The sequence below is a fragment of the Bos javanicus genome, chromosome 29 (genome assembly GCF_032452875.1).
Source record: "Bos javanicus breed banteng chromosome 29, ARS-OSU_banteng_1.0, whole genome shotgun sequence".
NCBI classification, from domain to species: domain Eukaryota; kingdom Metazoa; phylum Chordata; class Mammalia; order Artiodactyla; family Bovidae; genus Bos; species Bos javanicus.
The window spans coordinates 34,413,267-34,435,889 of record NC_083896.1 but is presented as its reverse complement, the minus strand read 5'-3'; the positions used below and the strand labels follow the sequence as shown (position 1 = coordinate 34,435,889).

The 22,623-nt window shown below is 45.9% G+C and overlaps 1 protein-coding gene and 1 long non-coding RNA gene across 8 annotated transcripts in view; one reads left to right on the top strand and one right to left on the bottom strand.

Annotated features, from left to right (window-relative positions):
- The window catches only part of OPCML (opioid binding protein/cell adhesion molecule like), a 1,065,415-nt gene that overhangs the window by 498,589 nt on the left and 544,203 nt on the right, over positions 1-22,623 (bottom strand). The gene's annotated exons all lie outside the window — the stretch shown is intronic.
- The window catches only part of LOC133241222 (uncharacterized), a 31,360-nt gene continuing 27,261 nt past the window's right edge, over positions 18,525-22,623 (top strand). The window contains exon 1 of the long non-coding RNA XR_009734557.1: positions 18,525-18,790. This is a non-coding gene — a long non-coding RNA (uncharacterized LOC133241222). The remainder of the gene's footprint in view (positions 18,791-22,623) is intronic.

The following is a 22,623-nucleotide window of genomic DNA, read 5'->3' as shown; positions in this document are numbered from 1 at the left end:
AGCCCTTATTTCTGAGCAATCTGAACTATGAGACTGCCTTATTTCTCTGCAAAATAAACACACACGCAGGATGGCATGGAGCCAGGTGGTAAGGTAGCACTAGCCATGGTTCGAAACAAGGGCAATGAGTCTAGGGTGCAAACTCTCCACCTCCACACTCCACTGACTCAGTGGTCACTCTGTTTTCCTAGGAAAGCCTTTCTCAGTGATGGGCACTGTGCAGCCTCGGTTTCTACCTGGTTTCCCATTTCCCTGTGACCACAGAGGAGTCATCAGAAGCAGAGAAAGAGGAAAGAGGAAGAGACATAAGAGAAAAAGAAATGGCAGTTTTCAGGATGGCGAGTGGATTATTCAAATACATCTTGATTTACACATGACAGATGTGATCCTGAAAAAAAAATGGGTAAACTGAATCATACTCTGAATGCACAAGGGAATCGTGGTATTTCAAGGAATCTTCTATTGAAGCCTTCTGGGAAAAGAATCACCAGCATGAAGACAGGCTTCTCTCCCTTGTGTAAGTATCATGGGCATTGAGTAATCCCTTTTTACTCCAACCTGGGGCAAATTTATGTATGGTTTATGTAAATGAAGACACTTTTAAATGTTAATTTCTGATGTAAAACCTTCACCTGGGATGCCAGCTCAGAGGAATCACAGCTGCAGGCCCAGCCCCTTCAAGGTTCTTCTCTATAAACGAAGTCACAGAGAAGTGGTTACCCTAGAGATGATCAGGCTACGAAGTCAGGGCTGGGGAAGGAGCTGGTTAACAGATCAACTGGCTGGTAGGAGGTAAAAATAAAGGATTTCTTTGTGGGGTGTCTGCCACGTGGTGGGTGAGCACCAGGGCCATTTCTGGGACTCAGCTGCTCAGCTGCTTGTGATGCAGGAACCCAGGGGCAGAGACCAGTGGGCCAAGCAGAGGCTCTCACGCAGGGCAGGGGCAAGAAAGAGGAATTCCAAGAGAAGCAATGGACTTTTTCTGTGTTGTGCAGTCGCTCAGGCATGTCCAACTCTTTGTAACCCCAACGACTGCAGCACACCAGGCTTCCCTGTCCTTTACTTCTCCCAGAGTTTGCTCAAAGTCATGTCCATTGAGTTCATAATGCTGCCCCCTTCTCTTCCTGCCCTCAACCTTTCCCAGCATTAGGGTCTTTTCCAATGAGTCAGTTCTTTGCATCTGGTGGCCAAAGTAGTGGAGCTTCAGCATCAGTCCTTCCAATGAGTATTCAGGGTTGATTTCCTTTAGAATTGACTGGTTTGATCTCTTTCCTGTCCAAGGGACTCTCAAGAGTCTTCTCCAGCACCACAGTTTGAAAATATCAATTCTTCAGTGCTCAGCCTTCTTTATGATCCAACTCTCACATCTGTACATGACTACTGGGAAAACCATAGCTTTGACTATATGGACCTTTGTCAGAAAAGTGATAATAGACATTTTATTGAGCTATAAAGATGTAACCAGCAGGACCCTATGGGGTCTTCCCAGACAGGCCCTCCCCCACACCCTCTATTTCAGCTCCTGTCTGAAGTGCCTAGATCATAGTAGTTGATGCACATTTCCTGAGTTGCTTTGAAGATGTAAAACCCCGACCAAATGAAATCTGTTAACCATTTGATGTATATTCACTGGAAGGACTAATGTTGAATCTGAAGCTCCAACACTTTGACCACCTGATGCAAAGAGCTGATTCACTGGAAAAGACCCTGATGCTGGGAAAGACTGAGGGCAGAAGGAGATAGTGGTGCCGGAGAATGATATGGTTGGATGTCATCACCGGCTCCATGGACAAGAGCTTCGGCAAACTCCTGGAGATAGTGAAGGATGGGGAAGCCTGGTGTGCTACAGTCCATGGGGCCACAGAGTCGGACACAACTTAGGGACTGAACAGCAACATCTACTTGATATCCATGAGTACACATCCCCAGACCTCCCTCCTGGGGCCTAAGGACTGACAAAGTTAACCCCTGTGACACCACCCTGTTCCCTCACCATCAGCCAATCAGAGAAGCTTGTGTACAAGCTGTTCACACACTGAGACCTCCCTCCCTCATCTAGCTTTTAAAAATGCTTTGCCGAAACCCCTGGAGAGCTCGGGGTGTTTTAGGGCATGAGCCACCTGTCTCCTTGCAGGGCCTTGCAGTAAACCTCTCTCTACTCCATACTCCAACATTTTGGTTTGTTTGGTCTCAGAGTACATCGAGTGCAGGAACTTCATTCACAAAGAGAAGGTCAGTCATCAGAGCCTGCCCACATGCGACCAAAGAAGAGGTGCTCTTTAAATAATATTTATGCTGTAAACTAGCCCAGACTGATCTCTATGACCACCCTGAAAGAAAGAAAGATAGCACTAAGTCGTGTCTGACTCTTGTGATTCCATGAACTGTAAAGGCTGCCAGGCTCCTCTGTCCAAGCGATTCTCCAGGCAAGAATACTGGAGTGGGTTGCATTTCCTTCTCCAGGGGAACTTCCCACACTTCCCAACCTGGGAATTGAACCCAGGTCTCCCGCACTGCAGGGAGATGCTTTACCAACTGTGGTATGCAGGAAGCTTAACCTGCCTGAGTAACTATCCACCCTGAGTAACCGTCATTTCTCTCTTATTTATTGAATACCCTGAGAAGCCTGACATTGCAGTCAAATGCTGTGTGGCTTCTCAGAGGCAGTGTCAGTGGTGGAAAGGAGAACCAGCTGGCAAACAGATTCTGGGTCAGAGGCGTGCGCTGCTGTCAACACGAGGGTGCCAGAGGCGAGGCCCTGCCTCTCCCGGCCACAGTTCCCTCCAGCTGTGCGGACAACACACGGCACGAACAACTTAAGGGACTGCTGACACAGACACTGCGCCCAGCACTGTGGACATTTTGTTTCAAAATGAGTTATGATTTCCTACTGTTGAGAAACATAAGAGAGGAGGTAAGGGGTAAACTGGGGCTTCGAAGTCAACCCGCACCTGCTCCCCCAGCCTAGATTAAAGCAGCAGAGCATTCCCATGGTCACAAAGGAAACATCATAGACACAGCCTTTCCTCAGCTCTCCATCACTGCTATTCTACCTCCTCCTCCTGTCATGGAAGGAGCAAAGAGGGGTGGGTGTGTGTGTGTGTGTGTGTGTGTGTGTTTCCAGTGGCAGTAGCTGATGAAAGTGGTATTGTGTTGAACTGCAGCTCAAAGATGTATCTTTGATGGATGGTACCCTCTCTCTGAAATCAGAAATTGGCTGTGTGGCTTCAGGAAATATATTATCTTATAACATTCCGATGCCAATCTATAATCCTAGGTGACTGAATCAAGGGCCAGAAGAGCCCAGTGAGTCTTGGAAGTCTTGCCTTGGGCTGGCAAACACAAATTGGGCCTCCTGAACAGTGTGGGGGAGGGAGGGAGAGGGGAAGAGATGGGCCTGCCCACAGCTGGACAAAATCCTGAGTAGCAGAGCTCAGCAGAAATCTATCTTCCCTTTTAGGAAACTTTTCTCATTCATTTGGCCATTAATACATCACGAGCACAGGACACAGAGAGATGCATTTCTATCTGATCGAGTGACAAGTGCCCTGAACTGCTCGGCACTCCGCAGCCAGCTCCCTGATTCCAACCAATGGTGAAATAATAATAAAGAAAGCTGAATAACAGCAGCTGCAGCTGAACCATTTCTCCATCCCAATTGATTGTTCAGATGGAATGTCATCCTGACAGATCTCTTTTGATCAGTGTCTAATTGAAGAGCCTTCCCTTCGATCTTGAATTTGTGACCTCAGACCGCTGTGAGATAAATGCAATTTGCAGAATTATTTCCAAACAACAACTGCTGCTCTTCCAGGAACTTACTATTGCTCCTAGTTTTGGAAATTGTTGGGGAACCACCTACTGACTAAGCTATTAAAACTAGGTGTTCTATTTGGATCACAGGCTAATGGCTCTATAAATTCAAAAGCAAGAAATATCTCCAAGGCCCGCAGAAGGCTGTGCACTGAGGAGCCCAAGAGCCCCGGGAGGCAGCTGCCTGCACACAGCTGGCCTGACTCCGAGGATGCTGACCCACTTAGCAGGAGGCTCCCCTGGGCCATCTGAGTGCTGGCAATTAGAGCCGCATGTGGGAAACTTGTCTAATGCAACGCCTTTGGAGGTAGCAAGATTTTTTGAATTAAGGTTTTTCTGTGGACCTAAAACTTAGGTTGAGTTTGTCAAAAGGTTCAATAATCAGACAAAACTTTTCAGAGACCCAACAGCTCCAGGTGCATCAGAAACACGAGGCATGTGCTTTATCAAGCTGGCTCCATTTCTGCTCACGGTTTCAGCTATGGCTTCATGCACATTTACTGAGCCCAGCTGCTCACGCTGGGCAAGTCCCAGAGGGACCACTTCTCCTAGTTTTAACAACACGGCTATGGAGCTGATGGCAGTGCCACACCCAGTTTATAATCCCAGAGGCTCAGAGACATGGTGTAACCTGCCCAGTGTCTCACAGAGCCCAGGGCAGAGCTGGAACTGGACTCCTGATTCAAAGTCTAACCATCACGCTACGTACACAGCTTCTGAAGATGGAAGGCTGAGGATCAATGAGACATATGGACCTTTGTGATGCAAAATTAGGAGAGTGTCAATATGGACCTACCATACAGCACAGGGAACTTTACTCTAAAGTTCTGTATAACACAATACTCTGTGGTGGCCTATATGGGAGAAATTCTGAAAAAGAGTAGATGTATGTGTATGTATAACTTATTCACTTTGATCTACACCTGAAAGTAACACAGCAATGTAAATCAACTACACTGGAACAGAAATTATATATTTAACAAATAAAGGTCCAGTGGGACAACACAGAAGGAAAGCAAGAGACATGTCATTTTAGGAAGATTTCAGTAGAGGCAAGATAACCTAGAGGTTTAAAGAAAACTGGGTCCTTGCGTCAAACTGACTTTTGATAAATCCTAGTTCCAGCACGTTCTTGCAATATAAGCTTGGATGAGCTTGCAAGTGTTGCTAAGCCTTATCTGTGACATCTGTATGATGGGCATAATACCATGACTGTTTGGAGAATCAAATGAATTAATGTGTGCAAAAGCAGGAAGCCGTCGCCGAGTACACAGATGGTGCTCAATAAATGGGAATCATGGTTTAATTAAGGCATTCATGGCCTTCAGCGGGCTTCTCGCGTGCATGCACTTTATCAGCTACAAAATACATTTCAGAAAGGGAGCATGAACCCTCTGTATTGCAATGCAGTCTACAGCGTCAGGTTCGCACACTATCTTCCCCTCTTCCTTCTCCCTGCTGCTCTCCCACATCCTCTCGCCCCCTCCCCGCAGCACAGGGGCACCTTGCATCAGCACATCCACCCATGGCTGGACTATGACTCATGTTAGGCATGAAAAGGAATATTCAGCCTATGTAGCCAGCAAGGGCCCATGGGGCACACTCGCATTAGAATGTTTTGCAATAATATCAATCAGTATTAAAAATGTATGTTCTACTCAATTTTTAAAACCTCTTAAATAAATCTTTAAATAAAGCTATTTTGTTTTATCTTTAGGGCTTTGTGTTCAGTCAGCCCCTGGGGCCTTGGTTCCCCCAAGTGCAGCCCCTGAAGTAATTTCTAGGAAAGCCTGCCTCAGTGCACGGCTTGTTGGGGGGTCTCTGGGCTGCTGGGGTCCAGCCTGGGGGATGCAGATAGCTGTGTTTGGTGGCAGCACACGACCAGGGCAAGGAATACCATCCATTAGGCTCATTTACCACCAGGATCAGTTCACAGGAAGTGGCTGGTTAATCCATACTCGTGGGGGGCAAACACAACCTCCAAATACCATCAAAAAGGTGAGTGAGTCTATAGGAAGGATAGGAAGGCAGGGCCCTTGTTACAGGGCTGGGAAGGTTCAGGGAGAGAGGCTGGAAAAGAAGCCAGATATTTCCAGAAAGGAGCATACTGCCTTCTTTATAAATATCTCTCGTGGTGGCAAAGCTCACTGTCCTCTGAATCCACACTAAAATCTCCTTAGTTGAAGCCCAAATGCCAACATGGGCCAGGGTGAGACTGGCTCAGTGACATGTGAGAGGGAAGAGTGTGGACTGAAGCAAAATGGACAGGATGCTAAAAGACATTCACTTTCATTTAAGCAATAACAACAATAACAGTTCTACAAGTGATGCCTTGAATATATATATCTGCTTCCTAGAACTTCCATCATTTCTTATCCCAGCCATTGGGATGGGCGTATACACACCACACACCACTATATATGGAACAGATAACTAAGAACCCACTGCAGAGAAGGGAATGGCAGCCCACTCCAGAATTCTTACCTGGAAAATGCCAAGGACAGAAGAGCTTGGTGGGCTACAGTTCATGGTGTTGCAAAGAGTCGGACATGACTTAATGCATGCACATGCATGCACGCGTGCCTACACACACACACACACACACACACATACACACACACTCACACACACACAAGGACCTACTATTCAGTACAGGAAACTCTACGCAATACTGTAGTGGCCTATATGGGAAAAGAACCTAAAAAAGAGGGGTACGGGTATATGTATAACTGATTCACTTTGCTGAACACCTGAAGCTAGCACAACATTGTTAATCAAATATGCGTCAACATAAAATCAAAACTTTAAAAATGAAGCAAAATGACAATACAGGGGAAAAATAAATAAATATATATAGTTTTAAAAGAGCAACCAGGGAAGGAAACATAAGAGAACTTTTAGAAAGAGGGTGGAGGCCTGTCCTTCAAGCATGACCGGGAGATGACAAGGGCCGTGGTATAACTAAAAACAAAGATGAAATAAACTAACCCTCTCCTGAGGAATATATAGTTACATAGACTCACACAGAGCCTGAGACCAGAAGCCCCACATCTGGGGCTCCTCGACACCAGTTAGCTGTTTAACCTTGGGCAACTCACTTGACCTCTCTGGGCCACTGTTCATACTTTTTCAGCATTTAAAACACTAAGTGTATTTGAACTCTCAGTTTCCTTCTTGCTGTTAAGTCTGTGCTTGTGGGTCCCAGGTTTTCCCATCAGCCTTCTAAACTCTTACATAAAGGCCTGCGTGGCTGCTCAGGTTACGTGGTCTGAGGGTCAGAACAACCAGTGTGCTCACTGCCCTTCACTTGACCACAGTCCCTCCCAGTTCCACCAGCCAATCTGCTTTGTTTACTATAAACACAGACCTAGGATGCTGCTTCTGGGTTTGAAAGACGTAACTCATTGATCTGTACAGACAGTAACATTGCACCTGATTTCGCACATTCATACCAAATAAACAAAGGCAGAGGAGCCTTTAGACCAGGATCTGCTTGGATAGGGTAGACACCGCATTTTAGGGACCCCAGAGAAGAATACTCAAAAGGGAAGAGGCCTGGTGCCTGATACTCACTGTGGGGGCCAACCTGTGGATCCTAGCCATGTGCGCTCCCTGCCATGGGAATGGTGGGCTTCCTGGGCTGTCACCCCTCACCCAGAACATCACTCTGGTGTCACCATGAGTCATTTCACAAAAGAGCAAACAGAGACAGAAAGGTCTTGCCAGACGCCTACCAGCCCCATGGCGCAGAGTCCAGACGAGCAGTCCTGTGGCTGAACCCCTGTGAGGCCCCTGCTGGCTGCACCATGTGACCTGGCATGGACATGTGACCATGGCATAGCCCGACCTGGGCCCGTGTCTCCCTCCCTTTCACATACCTAGGCTTTCTACACAACAACCATTTGTCCCTGATCCCGGGTGCAACTTTAGCCCCCAAGTGCTGAACGTCACAGAAACTTCCTAGAGGTTGAAACTCTCTCCTGGGTTCTTGAGCTCCTAAACTAGAAGTAAAGTTCAGGGTTAGTTAAAAATCGAGAAGAAGGCATGTCTTAAGAAGGAAAATGCTGGGCCGGCACTTGCATCCTGTGCTCCAAAGGTGAACGGAGCCAGCAGCACACCTGTCACCCAGCGGGGGCTGCCGGCAGCAAGAGCGCCAGCCCCTGCGTCATCCTTGCCGACCGAGGACCGTTCCGTGTGATTCATGGGAAGAGCCTCCCTGCTCACCACCAAGTCCCACTGCAATCCCTCATGAGATAGAGAGGGTGACCGCGGCGGGAGACGCTTCAAGGGACACTTGTTTCAACTGTCAGCTTGTCACATCAGGGTCGCCCCACTGTCGCTGGGAACTGGAAAGCCTTGGGGCCCGAGGCATGCAGGAAACAGCAGTCCATGGGCGGGATTGGCGTCAGCCTTCTCCGCTAACATATGTGGCCGATGTGGCATTTCTGACAATATTGCTTCTGCCTCACTTGCCATCTAATGCTAAGAGGCTTCAGGAGTCGACTGCATTTAAAGAGTAATGAGTGTTTTCAGGGTAAATGCTCTGTTAAATAACCCTGGATTATTGTGTCGTGTTATTACATTTATAAAATGGCATTTCAAAAAATAATAATTGTTTTAGAGTTAATTGATGTTTTTAACCATCACTGTTTGGAGGATTTTTATTCAGCAGAAGGGGAGTGAGCGAGGGAGAGATTTCCATCCAGAGAGACTTGCTTCTGAAAATAGAAACTACTCCTGCCTGTGAAATCCTGGTGGAGATGCCCCTCCTTCTCGGAGCAGCGATTCCAGTGAGCTTTTTCCACTGCAATTAAAGCGCCCACAGCACAAAGGTAACCTCAGCCGCATTTCCCATGCAGCCTGCAGGCACCAGCCGGGCAGGGAGCCATCTTCCGGGCAGGCTGCTCCACGTGGGCAGGCCTGGCCCCCGACTGCCTGAAGCCATGGCAGGGACCTGAGCTCTGCATAGCAGCAACTTTTCACATGTGACATTAATGACACAGCTGGTGGTCTCAGAATTGCAGACCACCGGAGGCAGAGCTGAGTGCAAGGATGTTACGGAATAAAACTCGGAGTTTCCAAAACATCCACGTTTGGGAGAGAGTAGACAGCAGGTCACCCTGGACAGTCCCCTGGTGTGGCGGGGCTGATGTCACGTTCCTCCTTTTCAGCCAAATTCTTCCACCAGTGCCCTTCAAGCATGTCTTTGTCCGTGTGTGTGCTAAGTCGCTTCAGTCGTGTCCAACTCTTTGCAACCCCGGGGACTGTAGCCCACCAGGCTCCTCTGTCTGTGGGATTTCCCAGGCAAGAATACTGGAGTGGGTAGCCATGCCCTCTTCCAGGGGATCTTCCCGACCCAGGGATTGAACTCACAGTTCCTGAGGCTCCTGCACTGCAGGCGGATTCTTTACAGCTGAGCCACTGGGGAACCCCTCAGCATGTTTATAGGGGGCCAATCCTACTGCATGATGACAGATTACCTCCTCATCACATGATTTCCTTTTGCTGGTATTTCTATGAAGTGGGAACTGGGAATGAGCATGATGATAGTTTTGAGCATAAACATCTGCATACACAGAGAACACCAAGCTCATTTTTGCTAAGATGGAGCAAGCAGACAGCTTTGTACTTGCAGCTCATCGCCCTTCCCACCATATAGTCTATTATCCAGTATCTCTATGCACCTCGGGACTACTGCAGCTGCCTGGCAGCAGCTGATAACAATAGTAAATGGACAGAAAGTCAGGCTAACTCAGAGTAAAACAGAAGGATGCAGGAAGGGAAGGGTGGAGATCATCCAGGGCAAACTCCTCATTTCAAAGACAATAAAATCAAAACCAAGGATGTTAAGCAACAATCCAGGATGAGACATCTGAATATCTGGGCTGCACTGGGAACCCGCCTCTCAGACTGCAGAAACCCCACATTGTTCCTCATATTCTTCCACCAGTTCTTACAGAAGTCTGCATGGAAACCACATCTTCACTTCTACCCTCGTTCTGAAACCAGCACCATCGGATCGTGAAAAGGCTCAGCCTCTGTGGAGAATTATAGGGGAATTCTGATGATCCCCCCACCCCCACCCCAAGCTGCGCATTAGTCCCTTGAGCGTGTCTCCTTTCTTGTCTGCCACTTAACCAGGAGACGGTGCAGGAAGGGACACAACAGAATGAAGTTGGAACCTGACCTCCTCATCAGGGCACAGTGGGCAAAGCATCCTGATTATTCACATATCCAACAAGACATCACAGGAGAGTTTTTCTGACTCTTTTGGTACCTCTCCCAAGAGTCAGAGAAATGATACGCAAGTCAGACCGAGAAATGAATGGGTATCACCTGGCAGCAAAGACACGAGGTCAAGTGACTGTCCGGCCACAAAAGGTACTAGAAGCCCAGAAGTCCTGTGCACGACTTGGGACCTGCCACTCCGTCCTCACAGCCCCTGGCCTCTTGCCACAAGGCCACCTGAAGGACAGAAACATGGCACAGAGGCTGTTGCTGAAAGCCCTCCCCCTTCTCCCATGTCTAAGAATGATAACGCGAGCCGTTCTCTCTGTTCACTTAGACATCAAGCACGTTTAATAATTTTGTACTTGTTTAGCAGGTAAACAATCTTCCTTCTCACCATATAGAACCTTGGGCTCAGAATGTATGAAGATGAATGCATCTGGTGAGTTACCCACTGTTCCTCTTTGAGACAGAGTACATGGAGGATGAAGGGCTGAATCAGCTTGAGAAGCTGGAACACACTGGGACACACCAGGGAGGCATTGTGGATCAGGCTCGGGAAACCCCTGGGATCTTTACCATGCCCCACAAAGCCAAGGAGTTCTTCTCTCAGACAGAAGAAACAGGCCCCCAAACTATCAACCAATGAACAGACAGTAAATGGGTAAGACTGCAGGGTTCTCAGATATAAAATAAAATTCTGATCTGATCTCATAAAGCTAGAAATTATTAATACAATGGTAAAGCATCAGTCAGAAAATATTTACATAATTTGGTAAGCTAGGAACTCAGCAGAGTTCCTAGCAGGGGAGCAAGATAGTTTTGGCTAATGATGGAATCATTATATTCAGGCCGATATACCTAAGTCCCTAGGATGTGATGGACTTTTTTCCACATCTTGGTCATGAGATCAGTGAAGCACAGTTAGTGATTCCCTTCATTACCAACATCAGTGTCATTATTATAAAAATGCATGTATTTATAAAGCATTTACACAGAACAAATTAATCTTTTGGAAACTATTAATCAATATACTTATAAAAATTAAAAAAAAAACACTAAAATTGATTTTTAAAAACATCTCCAAGTCAAGGAGTTGGCTGGATTAGTATCTTCAGGTTTTGCCAAGATAAACCAAACAACTTATTCCATCACTCTCTAAATATTATGTTTGGATCCTCCAAGACTCAGTGAAGCCAATATTCCTTCTTCATCATCTTGTACAGGGTGCTTAATTTGTCTGCACAACCTCCCTCCCTTCCTACTTCTCTCTTGCTTCTCTCCTCAATCCATCTTTCTTCATTCGTTTTAATAACTTCCACTCTGTATGTCATTCCTACAGCTGCGAAGCAATTTCTGGGAATGGTGAGGGAGATGGAGAGGAGAAAAATCAAGAGAATCAATTCAGTCCCACTGAATTGTATTATGAACAATTAGGAGATTAAGTATCAGAACCAGTATCAGACCAGTTACTGACCACAAGATGGGCTGGATTCTCTCTTTACTGGCAGATCCAGTCTGATACCCAGATTGGTCGATCAACCCCTAGAATAGCCTTTGAAACAATCATCTTTTACTTTTGCACACTGAGATGTCCATCCAGTTTACACCTTTATCTCCTGCATCAACTATTTGGACAGCCCTGAGGGGTGGGTTGTCTGCTATTGCTTTTGACTCTTTTTTCAGCTCACATCACTCTATCTTCCTTACGCTGCTATGATCTGTTAAAACATCATGACTTTGCTTAAAGCCTTTCAGAGACTCCCCAGAGGATAAAATCCATGCCACATCTTCCTAGGGCCTTCTGGAAACAAATGAAAAAATGAGCTGACATCTTTTCGCCATATGCCAAATATATGTCAGAGACTATCGGGTGATTTCAAATTTATAATCTTAACTGATTCTTAGAACAGTCCTTAAGAAGAGGTATTGATGCAGTCTGAGTTGCCTAAAGACACAATTTGGAAAAATGTTTTATGAAATTTGGAAAATGCTTTACCTATTACCGTAATCTCCTTTTTTTCCCTATCCTTTCTTTTATTATTTAAAAGTAAAACATAAACAAGTTACAAACTGTCATAGCTACATTGATTGAAATTGATACATGGCAGCATTATGAGATTTTATGCCTTCGTGTTAGCAAAAGTAACTTAAAATCAATGGTTTGGAGAGAAATTATTCAGGAAATCTTAATGACTTATTATAGTAAAAACACTTATAAGAGCACATCCATTAATGGAGGACAATTACTGGAAAGTAAATTTATTATTCAGGAAATCAATTAACTTGTATTTAATTACTTAAAATGATGATCCGTTAGTAAACATTTGTACATTTTGCTTACAAATATCACTTCTGATTATGGTTCATCAGGAAACTGACTAACGTTACATCACTGAAAGCAGTTTGGTTCACTTCCCATGCCCCCTTTCTGTCTCCCTTTGAGTCACTGTTGAGAAGAACCAGAGGCCGTGAGAACTGAAAGTGGGCTGAGGGTACCTCGCTCCACAAGGGGGACTTTCAGCCTCAGTGTGGTGAAGCAGTGGCCTCAGGCAGCCCAACTGATGGCAGGTGGCCCTGCGATGAGGGGTCTCGAAGCTCTTGGCATCCGGGGTGGTGCCTTCTCTGATCATGGATACCTCTCGAAATAACCCAGCTCAAAGAGGAGACCCAAAGGAACACATCTTTCTTTGTCTTTTCTTTGGCAACAGCAAAATCCGCATCTTTAGAAAGTCAGGGGACCGAGCCCTTCTCCATGCTGCCCTGGAGGGCGAGTCACCGAGCCCACTCCACCGGCCCCTCCCCGCCCCTCCTCCATCTCACCAGGCGTCCTTTGGATTCATTTTCCAGTGTTGTCTGCGTTGCTATTGGCATAACATCCTATCAGTGCAGTTAATTACATCCACTTGGAGTGTGAAGGACACCCTGATTGTCTCAAAGAGCCAGAGGCCCTGTCATGCATCCCATTGCTCTCAGGAAGCGAGTTCCCAGTGTCTCTCCTACAAGGAGGTAAGATGGACTACCCTGGGCAACCTGCTGGCATCCCAGACCCTGCTCCTGGCCCAAACGGGGGCTTGGCCACACCTTCATACCCTTAGTCATGAGGAAACACTGTTTCATGCCTTCTGAACTTGGTGGCACCTCGACGTGGCTAGATGTGCATGTCTGACTGTGCATCTTCCTTATTTTTGGAATGCCTGTGGCTGTCTACCTTACTACGGTGACCATACATTTTTCTGCTGTTATCATTTAGATTTACTAAATGCTATTCAATTTTTTGCTTCTGCATATAGAAGACTGAACTGAAATTCAGCTCCTTATACCACAGCCTCAGGCTGTATCCCATCGTTCTGATCTTTGAACTTGTGAGCAGGAGTTGCTGTTCTGGAAGGTGGGCACCCCAGAGGATCTCAGGCTCTTGGAGGTTGCCCACCAGGATCTACCTCGCCCAGGGTCCCTGTGAGACCAGGCGACCCGAGTGCTTGTGGTCTGCCTGATCCCTGTGCAAACCCAGAGCAGCCGCAGAGAGAGCTGTGGTCATGGTCTGGGAAAACAGCGAGCTTCTCCCCAGCGAATGACGTCTCTTTATAAGACAGACATTGTGGAGGATACAGCTGCTCTTGTGGCCCTCTGGGCTGGACAAGCACGTGGTCTGCATGTCAACTTTGTTCTCATCTTCTCTTTCTGTGCCTACCCATTCACCTTTGTTTCTAAAAACATTGTTAGATCAAATCTATGAGATTCATACAATGGAGAAGCAAGCAGGGCACACAGACTTACCTTTACCTTACTGCCTCCTCCTCCTCCTCCCAGGACCTCCCTCACCCAGTTTTGGGCATTATAGAAGCGAATGTGTCTATACAGGTTGAAAATGAAAGTGAAGTCGCTCAGTCGTGTCCACCTCTTTGCGACTCCATGGACTGTAGCCCACCAGGCTTCTCCATCCATGGGGTTTTCCAGGCAAGAATACTGGAGTGGGTTGCCATTTCCTTCTCCAGGGTACCTCTTCTATAAACATGTCCCAGGCATTGTTATACACTCTGCTTTTTTACCTCCCAGTAAGAAGAACTGATGCTTTCAAACTATGGTGCTGGAGAAGACTCTTGAGAGTCCCTTGGACAGCAAAAACTCAATCCTAAAGGAAATCAACCCTGGATATTTTTTAGAAGGATTGATGCTGAAGCTAAAGCTCCAATACTTTGGCCACCTGAGGCAGAGAACTGACTCACTGGAAAAGACTCTCATGATGAGAAAGATTGAGGGCAAAAGGAGAACAGGGTGGCAGAGGATGAGATGGTTAGATAGTATCACTGACTCAAAGGACATGAATCTGAGCAAACTCCCAGAGATAGGAAAGGACAGGGAAGCCTGGCATGCTGCAGTCCATGGGGTCAGACATAACTTAGCAACCAAACAACAAAAAAGACGGGTACGTTTCTGATGTCCAATGAGCTAAGATACCTAAGATTCCTCGTTCTTTGTAAGAGCTGCAAGGCAGGTCGTAGAATGGTTAGCAGGGCTTCAGCCATTGAAGCCATTCAGTTTGTGCCCAAATTTGTGTGGAGCCACCATTCAGCTCAGGGTTGGCTCACTGGGGTTCCCTCGGGAACAGGCCTGTAAATCCCCTCTCCAGAGTCTGGGACTGCTGGCACTTATTTGTCTAATGTTCAATGGCCTCCTACCAAAGATTCGCAAAGTGTACTTTCTCCAATAAAGCCCACGACTCACCTTTCACTTGCATCCTCACTGACATAACCTGCTGTATTTCTTTTTATTAGATTTTGAGAGGTGATTTGTATTTTGTGCTTTAATTTGTATTTCCATGATTACTCACGAGGCTCAGCACCTTTTCCCATATGTATGCACTATTTTATTTCAATAAATTGATTCATATCCTATGTCTATTTTCTGTCAGGTTATTTATTTTTTGCTGGTGATTTGTAGCTGTTCTTTATTTAATCCAGATATTAATGTCATAAATTTTGTTAATCTGTTTTCTCCACTTTACTACTTGCCTTTTAACTGCTCATGTTATCTTTTTCTTTCCTTGTTTGGATCTTTTGTACTTAATGAGGCCAATTTATCAATATATCAATTTCCCCTCACTGCTTTTGGGTTTCCTGTCTTGCTTTTGGGTTTCCTGTCTTAATTACAAAAAGTTTTCTCACTCCCAAGATTATGTGAATGTAGTGGATGTACAAAACTCTTAATTTTCCTGATGCTCCTAGGATATTTATATTTATATTAATGTTCAGCTTCTTGGTCCATCTGATATTTATTTTTTATTGTAGTATGAGATGTAATCTTACTAAAGTTTTAATTATGATAACATAGGGTATTTTTATACCCTTATAAAACTCCTTATTCTTTTTAAAGAAAGGATACTTAATTAAAAATCACTGTTACATCATCACTGCCAAGTGAGAAGGTCTCTTATCAGGTGTTTATGCCAAACCCACCCTCCGTCCCAAGACCACCATTCTCCACGATTTTGGGTTTCCAAAGTCTAGGCGGTTGTACCAACATGAATTGTGAAAACCAGAGCCACGTGGGTGCTCTCCTTTGACTGCTCGTTCACACACCAGCATTCTGGACAGTTGTGGACATCACTGAATCCGCACGTATAGTTGCCAAAGCAGAGTAAATAAAATTCACAGTCCCTAGCCTTGAACACACAATCTCAGTGTCCGAGACAACACATCCGGAAAGAGAGCAGAGAAACGAAGATGTAGCATGAGGATAAAAAGCCTGTACTTAGGCCTGGGGAGCTGAAGAAAGTGATGGATGGAGAGGAGTGCACTGGCAGAAGAGAAGAGGAAGAGCACTCCGTGCAGGCTGAGCACAGAGAACTGAGAATGTCGTGGAAGGCTGCCTGAGACCGCGTAGGACACGTGAGGGCAGCGGGTGGGAAGCAGAGCTGCTCCCTCTACCTGCCTCCACCCTTCACACCCAGGTTCAAGGTGAGTGGTCAGCAAGGGAGACCAGACACTGGATCCTTCCAGTAAGTGGGAAACTGCACTGTAAGACAGCGTTATTCTTCTCATTCATACTTTGCCTCTAAATGGAACGCGATCTGCACCGCAGGCCCCGAGTTGTTTTGTTGACCCCGGACTCTGAAGATGGTCCCCCAGTGCACAGAGAACGCACCTCCACTCCCACAGTCACGTCTAAGCTACCATAACTAACCCATTATCTGTGGCCAGCAAGGAGGACTCCCAAGTGTCGATGTGGAGTTAATTAGACAAATATCGTATGCTGAAGTCCAATTGATTATTAAGACCATAACGAGGATTTAACATCACGGCATGTACTGGAAACATGGTATTATACCTGGAACATGCCTACCTACCCTCGGAAACTGTATGGAGTCATCAACTGACAATTAGCATTCAATAGCATCTCAGAGCTGTTTTATCACTGCTGACTTAATAAGACAGTTATTGTTCTCTCTGTTAATTAATAACTATTGATTAAAGTTTAAGGCAGACATGTGCTGCTACTTAACTAGTTAGCTCATCTCCCTGCTCAGCCTGACTCCTCCTTCCTCTCCGTGCTACAAAGGAGCATCTTTCTGCCCCTGCAGGTGAGTCTGGACCAAGAGCATCACATCTGAGGGAGTAGGGAGGAGGGAACTGCTGCCGGGGAGTGTGGGAAAGAACAAAAATCACAAATGATGTTGTGAAGTACCTGGTTTCCTCTGAAGACCTTCGAAGCCTAGAAGCTGTGGATTGTCCTGTTGCTATGGTACCTCAGGCTGGGTTAGCTATAATAGCTCCCTGGGGTGTGAGTGAAGAGCTTAGTAATGGTGATCTTAGTGATGGCGAGGTTGGTGGGGGTGGTGGTAGTGGTTGTGATGAAGATGGCAGTGATGATGTTAGCACTAATGCTGGTTAAGATGGTGAGGTGGGTAAGATGCACAACAGACAGATGTGGTAGACTCAGCACATCCGAGCTGATATAGTCAGCATGAGGGAAGACCACAAAACACAGAAGTAGGCGATGCTTGGGACTGTAAGTGGGCAGGCAGGACTTTGAGCCCTAAGCCCTTGAGCCTGGATTGAACTGCATTGCACGGGTCCTTGATAAGAGAAGAGGAAGAGAAAATAACCTCAGCCCTGGAGGCAGTGACTTACCAGCTGGGCCAGAGGACAGAGACCAAGGAGGAAAAGGACGGTTCTAGGTTCTTGGAGTGCATCAGCATCAGCACCACCAGGGACTTGTAAGAAATGCAAATTCTCAGACCTATCCCCACACCCACTAAGTCAGAAACTCTGGCACGAGGACCAGCAGTATGCTTTAACAAATCCTCTGGATGACCCTGATGCCGGCTGAAGTTTGGGAGCCAGTGGTCTAAGAGGTAAGAACGAAGGTTCTAACTAGAGCCTGCTTGTCAGGAGTCGGGGAGCAATACCAGAGGCGGGCTGCAAGTATGGAAAATGATGCTGAGTCCCAGGGCAACAAGCAGCAGCAACAACTAAGTCTCACAGGGTACGGGCTGGTCCTGGGCATGAAGATGCTGCTGGACAGAGCTCACAGAGTCCCGTGGAGGCTGAAGACACACACACCTTTTTCGAGGACATGAGGACATACCAGGATGCGCTTGCTCCTATCTCCCCTCTTTCAAAAGTACAGGCTTTTAAAAGCTTGCTCATCTCCACCCACAGTTTCTAACAAAACGCTCAAACCACTACAAAACTTCAAATGATATTTATGGAATGAATGAGAGGAAGGGAGTGAACAGATGAATAAATAAAGGGGAAGCTGAAAGTGGAGCAGTGCAAAGAAAGAACCCATGTACTGATATGTGAAACATCCAGAACAGACAGATGCATGGAAACAGAAAGGAGACTGGGGTTGCTTGGAGGCTGGGGGCTGGGGGCAGGGGTGGGGAGGCTGCTAACAGGCATGAGGTTTTTAGGGCAGGAATGAAAATATTCTAGAATTAGATAGTGGTAAGGGCTGCACAAACCCATGAATATACTAAAACTACTGAATTACACACTTGTAAAGGGTGAATTTTATGGTACACGAATTATACCTCAATAAAAGTAATTACATCTTTGAAAAAAAATCCCAAATGTGTGAATATCAAGCAAGGCATTTTGGAAGAAACATTTCACAAGTCAAAATCTATTCTGGGAAGACATCAGGCGTTTCAAACAATGAAACTTAACAAGGCAAAACTACGGACACGAACTGAGATCAGAGCAGTCCGACTGCACTCCCAGCACCACGTAGGGCCACTCCACCCGGACGTCACAGCAGCCAGCCTCCTGGCAGGTTTGCCACAAGCGCATGTTTGTCCTAAATCCATGTTTGCAAAAATGGTTCCCCCACTAGCAGCACAGAGGCCTTCCCAGGTGGCTCATCGGTAAAGAATTTCCCTGCCAATGCAGGAGATGCAGGTTCAATCCCTGGATCAGGAAGATCCCCTGGAGAAGGGAAGGGCTACCCACTCCAGGATTCTTGCCTGAAGAATTCCATGGGCAGAGGAGCCTGGCAGCTGCAGTCCATGAGATCACAAAGAGTCGGACACCACGGAGACACTGAGTACCCACACACACTACCAGCACAGAACAGAGCACAAGACCAAAGAGGATGTGGGGAGAAGTGGCTCTAGGATGTTCCTCCCAACTCAGGCTCCTTGTCTGGAAACAGAAGAAAATAATCACAGTCAAGAGCCTCTGCCAGAAGTTGTGTGCAGATCCATGGCGTAGCTTCTGGGGAAATGCTTTGTTAATTCTAAAATGTAAGCAATCCACATTGTTCTCGGGAGGTGGAGAGAGAGCGGGAACAGAAGCCAGGCTCAGGTGGATTAGCACTCATGCTCAGCTCTCGTGGTTCCAGGACCGGCTGGGGAGGATGAGGGAGGACCCTGGCGTCCATGTCATTCCCTCTAAACTGGGGGCTGCAAGCAGGGTCCCCGTGCAGGCAGCAGCCGGCCCAGGGCAAGAGCTACCTATGAGCTGGCCTTCCTGGGACGCAGCTCCTTTTACGAGCCTCCTTGTTATTACTGCCTATTTCTTTTTATGCCACTGCCAAATACCACCATTAATCTTTCGTGCTCCCTGAAGGCAAAACACGGGTAATTGGATTTATCCGGTTTTAGAATTTGTTAGGTTCCGTTACAAAATAAATAAATAACTGACCTCAAAAGAGAGGGGAGCCTCGAGTGGCCGCAACACCTCCGGGAGCCCGCCTGGCCTGTCTTCATTAATCTCCGCTATCTTCTCCCAGCACCTTTCCTCCTATCCTCCGGCGGGGCTCCTGGTGCACCAGACTTGATTTACGAAGTCCCTGCTCTGACCCCTTCAGCTCCAGGAGCTTCCTGCTCTGCTTTATTTTCCCAGAGGAGGTTTTCTTCTCACTGGGACTGGGTTCTGTCTCTCCATCACTCTTTCCTTTTTCCCCATCTGTTTTCACAGAGCTGTTTTCTTTCCTGACTCTAGAGTGTGGAGCTGCTTAAACTTCCTCTGACTCTTCCTGTTTCTCACCTTCACGCTCCTTTTGGCTGTTTTCTAAGCAGACACGGATTCAGACATCCTGAGTAATCACATTAGAGTGAATTCGTTCCAAGGTGCTTTCCTTCGTATCAGGCTGGAGGACCACAGCAAACAAATCAGACACATTGCCTGGTGTGTCCCTTTAACCCACGTGTATTAACTCCTGTAGAAAGTACCTTGGGGACCCGTCCAGACCACACCAACCATTCTCTGCAAACTCTGACCACCCCACCTGCACTGTATCTCCAGTCACATCAGAGATACAGTGTGGCTCAAGCCACAGGTACCATGCACGTCAATATTTGCCAACCCAACAGCAACCGCCCACTGGAACCTCGCTGATGGAGCCTGCCTCATGCTAAAGGGATGAAAACACCCAGGAACCCACTTTCTAAGCCTACTCTTCCATCCAGGGACTGGGAATATAATGTGATCCTGAACAATGATACCACGGGGAAATCTAGTGGGAGAGAGCTTCTAGAAAATATTTTCAAAGGAGATACTCACCAGTTCTTTGTTTCATAACAAAGAAGTGCTTTGTTAATTCTAAAATGTAAGCAATCCAAGTTGTTCTTGGGAGATGGAGAGAAAGTGGGAACAGAAGCCAGGGAATCTGTTGTATGAGGATGTGATGTCTGGAACTGCTGCAGCCCTATTGAAGTCATACCAAGTGATGATCTCAGCACTTTAGTTGATGGAAACTAACCCTGAAAGTGCCTCCCTCTAACATTCTCATTAAGTGAGACCATAAACATTACCATTGTTGACATCACTTTCACTGTTGTGTTTCATTGTTGTTGTTCAGTCACTAAGTCATGTCCCACTCTTTGCAACCCCATGGACTGCAGCATGACAGGCTTCCCTGTCCTTCACCAACTCTCAGAGTTTGCTCAAACTCATGTCCATTGAGTCAGTGATGTTACCTAACCATCTCATCCTCTGTCATCCCCTTCTCCTCCTGCCTTCAATCTTTCCTAGCATCAGGGTCTTGTCCAATGAGTTAGCTCTTTGTATCAGATGGTCAAAGTACTGGAGCTTTGGCTTCAGCATCAGTCCTTCCAATGAATATTCAGGGTTGATTTCCTTTAGGACTGACTCGTTTATTTTCCTTGCAGTCTAGGGACTCTCAAGAGTCTTTTCCAGGACAACAGTTTGAAAGCATCAATTCTTTGGCACTCAGCATTCTTTATGGTCCAACTCTAACATCTGTACACGACAACTAGAAAAACCGTAGCTTTGACTATACAGAACTTTGTTGGCAAAGTGATGTCTCTGCTTTATAATACACTGTCTAGGTTTGTCATAGCTTTCTTTCCAAGGAGCAAGCATCTTTTAATTCTGAGGCTGCAGTCATCATCCACAGTGATTTTGGAGCCCAAGAAAATAAAGTCTGTCACTGTTTCCATTTTTACTCCATCTACTTGCCATGAAGTGATGGGACTGGATGCTATGATCTTGGTTTTTTGAATGTTGAGTTTTAACCCAGCCTTTTCACTCTACTTTCCCTCTCATCAAGAGGCTCTTCAGATTTATAACTTAGAACTAAAAGCATCCTATCTGATACATGATTCCCTCTATCCAACTATGGTTTGATTGGTCTAAGGTAGACATTCAACCAACGTGGAATACTCAGATTCATCTCCTGGAAGTTATATTGGAAATAGAAAACAGAGATGCTAGATTATCTGTGGGAACTAACTTGGGCTGAAAACCAGTGAACTCAGAAGACCCAGGATGGCTGTCTTATATCCTATGGAAATGGAGACAGCTGACTGGTAAAAAGACAAAGAAAGCAGATGTGCTGGAAAGGTTCCTATTTTTCAAATAAAAGACCATATGGCCACAAAGAGGCAGATGACAGAGTGGCTGCCTAGTTCCACTTGTTACAGAAGCCAATATTCTCCACTTCTCTTGGGTTCCATGGTCCTTATAACAGAGCCTCTTTCTTTGCCTAACACTTTGAGTGGGTTTTTATAAGTCTTAACAAACAAACAAGATAATCTAAGGCAAAAAATTAGGTTGAACACAGAACTAGAGATACAGAGATGAATGAGATATCTTCACTGCCTTCTTGGAACTTCAGTTCCGTGAATGGAGACCCATGGAGACCCTGTTAGAGAATCTGATAGCTACTGCTGCAGCTAGGGATGTAGTAGTGATGGGGAAGTCAGGGGAGGGCCAGTTTACTCCCTTTGCATGCTCTGCAGGAAATACTGAGAGGATCAGATGCAATATTTCCAAACAATGGTGCATGGAACTAGTTTTCATTGCATGAGAATCAGATTCTTGAGTATATGTCTCAGCATTCTTAACTCCGTATGTCTGCAGCTGGGAACAGGAATCCGTATTCTAAAAAAAAATGTTCCCAGGTCACTATGACTACAATCCCCAGCCAGGGTGGGGAGATTGGATATTATTAAGATAAGGGAACCAAGGAAAACTAGGAAATATTGACAAAAGAAGCAGCATTTGAATGGGGCCTAGAAGATACAGAAGACCTACCAGATGTACAAAGAGGTTGGAAAAGAACATCTCAGGAGGAGAAAGAGCAAAGTGCAAATCACTACACAAATAAAAGTTGCCTGTGTTCATTATTATTGTCACCTCTGTTATGATCACAAATAAATAAATGTCTGATTGTGTCTACACTCAGGAAGGACATGCAGACACAGAGAAAGATGCAATCTACCTGCCTCTTGTGAAGCAGAATTAATTAGCTTGCTCTGTTTGCAAAGTGTCATAGGAGGTACTTGAGACAATTACATTGACATTCTATTCCTTCTCTCAAGAAATTAACATCCAACTGAAGCCAAAAAAAAAAAAAAAGTCTGTGCATGTGTGTGAAAAATAGAGAGAGCAAAATAATGAACAAATAATATGATTACCAAAGAGCCAGCAATACCTGTAAATAATGGTGGATGGAGTCAATATTTCATTCCATTCTTCTCTTGCTTGTAAGATATCTAAAGTCTACATAATTCTTATCCTTGCTTCTCTATAAGCAATGTACCCCTCAACCCACCCCAGCTGCTTTCAACCATCTCTGCCTTTGGATTTCCTCATTTTAATATCATATCCA